Source organism: Pinus tabuliformis, chromosome 5_1 (genome assembly GCF_031772625.1).
Source record: "Pinus tabuliformis cultivar Carrire ecotype Pingquan chromosome 5_1, CPIR1, whole genome shotgun sequence".
NCBI classification, from domain to species: Eukaryota; Viridiplantae; Streptophyta; class Pinopsida; order Pinales; family Pinaceae; genus Pinus; species Pinus tabuliformis.
The window spans coordinates 659,391,603-659,401,131 of record NC_142305.1 but is presented as its reverse complement, the minus strand read 5'-3'; positions in this window follow the sequence as shown (position 1 = coordinate 659,401,131).

Genomic DNA, 9,529 nt, shown 5'->3' with positions numbered 1-9,529 from the left:
GTTATGAAAAATAAAGTATTGGTCAAAGTTTATAGGTTAACTTATTTAATTAGTCAATAATAGGTTTTTCTTAAATTTTTTGGATAGAGTTTTAGTTTTGTTCTTTTAGATTTTTATCAAAAAAATTACTTATTATGTTTTTTTTCAGAAAATTATCACTAAGACAAACCAAAAATAAAAAGGTGATAGAGTGTATTTTAAGGTAATTTTTGTAATTTGGTAATATAACTATGAAAAACAAGATATCCTTATGTAAGTTTAATGTGCAAATAGAATAAAGTTTCTTTGTAATATTATTGAGGAAAATTGGAAAAGTATCAATTTCAATATTGTAAGTAGTCCTTAATCTACTATATTTAACATGCTATAATTTTTGGTACTTACAATCAGCCAACAATTATTGATAGGAAAAGGAAAAACATTAATCTTATGACAAATCAATAGGGATTGATGTATCTTATTATAGTTTTATAGGAAATTGATGAGGCATGAAGATATTATGTTGTCATTATGAATTTTCTTAAAACTAACATAGATCCATATAAAGTACTGATCAAATTTATTCACATGCAAATTTTTTGGAGTGCAAAATATAATGTATTATTTTTCATTGTATTAATTGTATTTTTGAATGCTAAATAGAGTATGTATAGGAGCAAATAAAAAATTTAACCATATTTTTTTTCTTTATATAGATATATATATGAAGCCGATATCAACATAAATTAGTTAACATAGATCTTCAAATAATTTATTTAAATCTCCTGTTGAAATACTTTTGAAAAGTATAAGATTTAAACATTTTATTGACAATTTTTTTACTTCTAACTGCTTTACAACATATTTAAATTTTTTTTATTACAAATGACATTATACAATATTTTTTATTCTTTATTTTATTTTAATGGGCACATACATACCAATAAACTTACAAATCCCCTCATCTCTCGTAAAATGGGCCTCTTGACTCAATAAAACAATTAATATTATAAATTTTATACAAACTATTTTATTTACTAATTCCACTAATTTTTAAATATTTTATTTATATTTAAATATAACCAATAAAAGTAAACATCATTTACTATTAAAAACAAACCCCCTCAACCAACTAAAATTAAAAAGACTAAACATACACCAGCCATAAAATAATGCACACAGTGATTTTCTGACACCTAAGACAAACCATCAATACGGATTGCAGCATTTCGACTTTAAGACATAAAATAACATACATCATTACTTATTGAAAGTCATAAAATAATATAATACCTTTAATTATTTAAGATATAATTTAATACAACTGTAAACTAGACGAAATCGATTGCAACATTGGAGAGATCGTGAAGTAGACAACATGAACGGAAACACTTCAAAGGGTCACGGATGATGCATGATAGCATGGAAAGTTCTATACACCAGTTTTGAAGATAACCATCAGACTCGTTCATAAGAAAAAATAAAGTGATGAAAACGCGTAGCTAAAAAGAGGGAGTTCATCGGAGTAATACGTTCAGAAAAGCTTGTGTTGGATAATTCGTGGGGCCTATCCATCATAAATCCGTTGCTCTACTAATATAATATAAAGGTGGCTGGAGCTAACCAGCGATATATTGGGTATTTAATGTCTTCAGAACAGCACGTAACTTAGCCCGACAGCACGGGAGCAGGCAAATATTATTTAATGCCAAATTTGCCCGCTCTCGTGTTATCGCATTAAGTCGCGTGCTGCTCTGAGGGCATTAAATACCCAATATATGACTGATTAGCTCTTCCCATATAAAAGTTACGCACTTAAAGATTTGTCGCGTCATAAATCCGTTGCTCTACTAATATATAGGTTAAGCATTTAAGGATTTGTCTCCTTGCTTTGTCGTATAGTTGGTCTTGTTTTGGATTCATCTAGATCAATTGACTAACTAATGACTAGGTGATATGCTACTTTTTAATATAATATTTAACCCTTTGTTCATCAAATGTAGATTTTAATTTTTTTAATCAAGTGTAGTTGATATATGACAATTGATGTGATTGTGATTTTCACATATGAATTTGTGTACAAAAAGTGAAAAATGTCCTAACATGTCACTTTTTAATAGAATATTTAACTATTTTTTCATTAAATTTAGATTTGAAATTTTTTACTAAGTGTGGTGGTTGATATATGACAATTGATGTGATTCTCATATATGAATTTGTGTATAAAAAGTGAAAAATGGCATTGATGAGTGTATATCAAACACATTTACTAAGGTTTTTGTGTTAATTGATATGACACTTCTCAAACCTTTCAATATATATTATATTTTGTTGATATAAAGAGATACCACGTTAATGTGGGTTCATTATCCAATTTCCATCACATTCTAGCCAAAACACACAACATCTAGAAAGGTGTTGGAAACTGAATAAAGATTATAGCATAATTTAAAAACCTTCACTTATAAAATAATTCCCTTTGTATTTACATATCCATTAAACCTTTGGGTGTGATATCACTCCAACCACCCTTAATATTTACAAGCAAAGACATAGCAGGGGGAAACATCATTATATGAAATTGTTCTTGGGGGGGAGTGGTGGGGTAGCCATCGGTATCAATCATATTTATAAGGTAACATTGTTAATGTCAAGGATGTAATTCCTTGCTCGAATGACTACCTCATTGTCTTACTTCTTGTGCCAATTTGGATTACTAATCATGTTACCTTATAGAAGTGTCTCATATTACTTGTATAGGAAACCTACCCCACATACATGGTTTAACCCAGGGTTTATCTCAATAATCTTCCACATTCTACGAAGTGTCTACGTGATTCCCATGAAAGTGGCACGAACGAACCGTAGGCTCATTCACATGTCTTTTTATGGTGAGTGACATTGAATTTAAAATCAATGATGATCCTTTGTATTCTCTTATCTGTTCATTTATCATATGTTTCATTAATATCCTTTCGACTAATGTTGATGCATAGGATTAGACAGAGAATTTGGGGTACATGGAGAGAGAGTTGGGCTACTTGACTGGCAAGAGTTTAGTTCAGACACCCTATAGAGGTACGGTTCGGTTCGGGGTTGTGTTGTCATTTCTCTATCTTTCTTAGAATTGTGTATTTCTTGTTTAGTATTTGTGACTCCTTCCTGTGATTTCAGATTGACCTTCTCAACTTTTGGCTCTACGAAATTTTGCTCTCTATGACTAATACACGAGGTCTCAGTGATATATTATAGGATTGTGGCCTGTATTTCTTTCCTTTGACTCTGTCTTTGGTTCTATAAATGATTCTTGTGAGCCTTAAATATTTTCTTCCTCTCCCCCTTCTACATTCCTAACTATGAGTGATGATAGTAAAAATCACCCTTGTGATTTTCTTTCTTTCATGAAATACGTGTTTGGATAAAAATGCTTGCACTATGTGGAGTTTTGAGGAGATGGGTCATCATTGCAAGTAACTGATTTAGTTGTGGCTCATTTAAATATTGAATCCTTATTTATTTCCTATTTTATTTTCTTGAGGTTCTAATCACATTTAACGGTCTGTGTAGGAGGGTTTACCATTTGGTGGCAGGACCCTGCCAATACTATGCTACACGCCAAGGAAAGATGTAGGTTGTCTTCTGTACCTCCTCTCGATTGTTTTTCCCCTTGGAATGATGATAATAGGATCACCATTTTCGACGCTTGTTGCATGTGACCAGTTGGTTGACCTTGGTTCACATTGTCGACATTAGTTCATTTCTTAAAGGTGATTGATTTTTCGACCCTCATTGTAGTAATAATACAGTGGGAGATGGTACTGACTGTAGGACCCCCGTTCTACAAATTTGTAATTTTATTAAATTTTATCTTGATTATGGAAGACTTTGTTTAATTTGAAAGGCTCTCTATGGTTATTTGTTTTTTTGTCCACTGTGAGCTCTTTCGACAGTGAATGCGGTGGCAACAAGACTCCTTGATCCCATGACTCTCCGTTGACATATTTTTATTTTTATTCACAACACTTGGAAAGCATGAGATATATGATATGAAAAGTAAATTGTTGTAGTGCTATGTATCTTTGGTAATTCTATTTCGAGTACGAAAAAATTATGGTTCTCTATATATTTTATTTTTAAGATCTTATTTCAAGTTTTTGACCCTCCCGAGGTCGATCACATCAATGCTTTAGTTATTTCTTAGCAACCCCAGCTACATCTTCCTACATTGCATGTATTGTTTCTTCTTTCTTGAATGCTAGGTTATTGTTGGACACAGGGTGCATAAATTGCATGGACAATGGCTTAGCAAAATGGTCCTCACCATCTTGTTCCTCGGTATTTGACGAGACATATTGAATGAGGTAACATGCCTTAATGGAAACACTCATATGAAGGGTTATATAGCCCTTAAATGCGTGTCCTCTAAGACCCCTATTTTTTTTATTGTTGGGGTATTTGCATTGTCTAGTCTAGTTCTTGCAAGAAAATTTCTTTTGTTTATATTTAACTTTATCCTGGTTACACCATTCTCATATCTTTGAGAGGGAAAATTCTGTACTAGTGGTTTAAATCTGGGAGGTCACATTCTATACTAGTAATTTAACTAGCACTCTAGTTAGACATTTATTCCCACTATGATTTAATGTTCAATTTTTTCTATTAGCTCAATGCCCATTCTACTCTGTCAAGTCTAAGAGATTATTTCATTAATCTACTTGTAGTGGAGAGGAAATGGGTTTTTTGTTCTTGTCTAGGTTTGTCATTATGGGTGAATTGATATTACATTTTTCCAAGAAATACCTTTCTTTTTAGTACATTGTTGTAATTCCTTGACACATGCAAAGTGATCCACTTTCACCACCACATATGCATGTATTATTGCTCCCATTGAACCCTTTGGTTGACAATTCTTCTATTGAAATATAGGTATATATAAATATGTGAGTATGTGTGCGCGCACGTTTATGTCTATGTATGTGTGTGTGTACTAGATGATCCTAACACCTTTTCATTGTTATTTTATTTCTAAAGAACTCATGACTATTGACAAAATTCATGAATGAAATTTATCCATATTTAAGTATAGTTCCGTGATCCGAATTGGATCCACAAAAGACTGTTGAGAACCTTGACTCTATCGAGATGAACAAATCCTTGAAAATTCCAAAACAGCGATCAAAGACGCCTTGAACCAGTGGCAATGGCCGCCAACATAGAACGACGAGGACCTCGGTCAAAGCACGCTGATCGAGGACCATGGAGACTGTGCAGGAGGTCAAAGCAGCCCTTGGGAGCCCCGGATCGGGAAAAGGAGACGATTTTGATGCGCGATTATCACTAGGAAAACAGGGCCAAAGTGGAAGAGCCTTAAGCACTCGATCGCATTAGGAGCCGAAGAACCGCAGGCGAAGAAACAAAAAAAAGCGCTAAAGGACAAAGGCGAGACCCACGCTCTGGAAAACTGACAGTATTGATCGGGGTGCCCTTGAATTGAAAGAGGTTTTGGCGGAGAGCGGAGCGATCCCACTCAGCGATCGACGCGTGGCAGCGGAGGTGAGAGAAAAAATGTCGTTGATCGCATGCTATCGGTCGAGCAAGTCAACCGCGCTTGACATACGTATGACGTTGGATCTAGAGCAGCCCAGATCGGACGGCTGAGATTGCGCCCGATGGAGGAAGCAGAATCGACAGGGGATTAAGCAGAGTTCTAAAGAGATTTGGATTCCATTTGACCGCCACAGTGGAGAAAGAACGCATACACAACATAACGAAAGAAACGAACCGACGGAGCGTGCTGGCACCAGTTAGATGGAGACACATGGCCACTGCCTGAGCGTTCATGCTGATGCCGAACAAGGAATTCCAAGCGCAGCTGTAGAAGGTGAATCGTCGTAGGTGGGAGAGGAACCGAACAGACATAGGGATCGAATGATTAAAGCCATGAACAGAGACAATCGAGCACAACAAGAAGAAAAAAGGCAGAAGAGTTAATTGGAAACCCAAATTGAGAGGAGTCCAAGCAACTAAGAGAGACAGTGAATACAGAGAGCAGTAAAGCCAAGCAAAGGAGACAGAGGGCCGAGCTAACCATAGGCAGCATCGATCACTAAAGAGCTTGAAGATTCAAGCCTTCCCATAGAGGAATCTGTCTGGATCGAGCATCAGAGTTGGCTCTTTCCACTATAGACCAAGGGTCACAGAGATGGTAGGAAGAACAAGAGTCTGTGTACTCTGAGTGGCTTGGGGAATCCAAGAACCACCCTGCCAAGCAAACCTGCTTTAGGAGATTTCACATTGAGTCCCTGTATTTGTAATTCTCTGCTTAAAGACACAATAAAACAAGGCCACCACTAAGAGCTGGACCAGAGATGTAGCCCTCGAGAATAGGGTGAACTCTTTATTAAAAATTCTTATGTCTTTGTGTTGCTTACTATGTTTCTCTGCTATCTTTCCACTTATTTTCTATGTATTGGCAATCTGATCGATCTGTTGTTCAATAACACAGAACACACACACCAGCACATGAGTCTGTAATACCTTTTGTTTAATAAATTTTCAAACTGAGGTCACTCATAGGGTGATTATCATATCAAGTGGTATCAGAGCTCTCGGCCGTAAGATTAGACAAGCTTGTGTTGGTTTAGTTGTGAATGCTCACTAGATCAAAGCTCAAGTCAGGAGAAGGAGAGTTGGTGGAAACTAATCTTGAAATTGGGAGAGTCTATTCTCGGAAGACAATGTCAGAGGAAGGTTCTATAGGGCCAAACCCTCAATTCATAGAAAGTTTCCTAGCTATAAAGTCTATGGTAGAAGAAATTTATAGGGACTTTAGAAAGCATAAGGATGAAGATTCATCAGGGTCTAAACAAGATAAAGAAAAAGATGAGTCTCATTTCCATGACAACTCCAAAGGAAAGGGGAAAGAGGAAAGCTTTGTCACACCTCCTAATAGCCCTGTGCATAATAAGAAAGCATCTTTGATTAAGTTAGATGTTAAATTTGATTTGACTATATATGATGGAGAGCTAAATGCTGAAAAGTTGGACAATTGGATAAGAAAAATTGATGTGTATTGCAGGGTACAAAACATAGACTCCGACAAGAGTAAGATTCAGCTGGCATACCTACGCCTAGGAGGCACAGCCTTGGTTTGGTGGGAAGGTAGAACCGAAGTTGATATGAAGAAACATGGTAATACCATCTCTGTCTGGAGTGAATTTGTTGCTGCATCAAAAAACACTTCTATCCATTGGCCTACATGCAACGAGCCATGATGAGTTGGCAAACTCTTCGGCAATTGAAAGGGAAAAGTGTAAAAGGGTATACTCAAGAGTTCAGAAAGAAAGCATTGATGTTGGGTATCTCATTAGACTCACCAGAGACTCTTTTGAAGTACATTGGTGGTCTGCACACCTATATGAGGCATACCATCCTCATGTTTAATCCCACTAGTATAGATGAGGTATCTGTACAAGCTACTCATCTAGAAGCGAGAGGAAAGACTGGAAATCTAGAAGTTGGGGGACCATCCCAACCCACTGTAAGCAAGAGAAAGGAGAAAATGAAGCAGAATTGGAAAGCAAGGAAGTCTAACACTGAACAAAAAGGCAAAGCTTCATGCACTCACTATAAAAAGGAGGGGCATGATGATGAGCACTGTTGGATTCTGCGTCCAGAGCTGAGACCTAAGAAGTCCAAGGGAAAGAAGAAGAAGACTGCTGCAGCTATTTAGAAAGATTTGGGGTCAGACTCGGGAGATGAAACAATCATTGCCGCCATAGGTATAAAAGGTAAGAATTCTGAAGCATCTACTAGTAATTCTGCTCAATCTGTTATTGATGAAGAACATGAGAGAAAAATAAATGAGCTTTTGCATATTCGAGTTGTTTCCAAAAATCATAAGATTGATACTTTGTTTGATAGTGGCTCACAAGTAAATCTGATTTCTAAAGCAATTGTAAAGAAATGGGGATTAGCAACTACACCGCATAAGAAGCCATACCCCTTAGGATGGTTGAATGATAAAGCACAACTACAAGTGACTAGACAGTGCAAACTCAAGTTTTCTTTTGGGTCAGCATTTGTAGATGAGGTTGAGTTAGATGTAATTCCTTTAGATATATGTGGAATTGTTTTAGGAAGTCCCTACTTGTATGATAGAAAAGCTATTTTCTATAGAGCTGAGAACAAGTATCTACTTGTTAAAGATGGAATCAAATAATTTGTAAGGGATCATAAGCTCAAGAATAACTATACTCTCATCAACTCAGGACAGATGAAAAGAATGATAAATTCATGCAAAGAGTTCTTACTAATGGTTGTAAAGGAAAAGAAATTTGATAAAACCAATGTATTTGGGGGTTGTAATGCTGATCAACAAACTGATATAGAAAAGATTGTTTCCGAGTATGATGTCTTATTTCAAGAACCTAAAGGTCTACCACCCAAAAAGGGAATAATACATGATATTATTTTGCAGCAAGATGTTCCTTTTCCTAACATTGGGATGTACAGGTTGTCTGCTTTAGAGAATGTCTAAATCAAGAAGCAGGTGCAGGAGTTGCTCGAGAAAGGGTTCATTAGGCCTAGCACATCACCATGTGGGTCACCCATTGTCTTGGTGAGAAAGAAAGATGGCTCGTGGAGAATGTGCATTGACTACTGAGCACTAAATAAGATAACAATCAAAAATTGTTATCCCCTTCCTCGCATAGATGAACTTTTAGATCAATTGAAGGAATCTGTTTATTTCACCAAGCTGGATTTGCACAGTGGATACCATCAAGTCAGAGTTGCAGAGCAAGATTCATGGAAGACCGCTTTAAAAGAAAAAGCAGGGATTGTATGAATGGCTGGTTATGCCTTTTGGCCTAACTAATGCTCTTGCTACTTTCATGAGATTAATGAATGATGTACTCAAACCTTTTCTTGATGATTTTGTTATTGTGTATCTGGATGACTCTGATTTTTATTAAAACGTGGGAAGAACATTTAAAGCATGCTAAGCAAACATTAGATGTTTTGAGTAGAGAAAAACTTTATGTTAAACTCTCCAAATGTGAATTTGGCAAAACCTCTCTAAATTATTTGGGTCACATAGTAGGGGGAGGTAAATTGAAAATAGATCCCTCTAAAGTGGCAGTCATTGTAAACTGGCCTAAACCCCAGTCTGCTACAGAAGTGAGAAGCTTCTTAGGAGCAACACAATATTGGCGGAAGTTCATTTCAAATTTTTCCTCAATTGCAGCTCCCTTACATGCTTTGACAGGATTGAACAAGGTGTTCCAGTGGGGAGGCAAATAGCAGAAAGCCTTTGACACCTTGAAAGAAAAGATTAGTACAACACCTGTACTAGCAATGCCAGATCTTCAAAGACCATTTGAGATCCAAACTGATGCCAGTGACTATGCCATGGGAGCAATATTGACACAGCATGGTAAACCCATATGTTATCATTCTGAGACTTTTAATCCTACAGTAGTTAACTATCCTACCTATGATAAAGAATTGTATGCATTAGTTCAGAGTGTGAAAAAGTGGAAACATTACT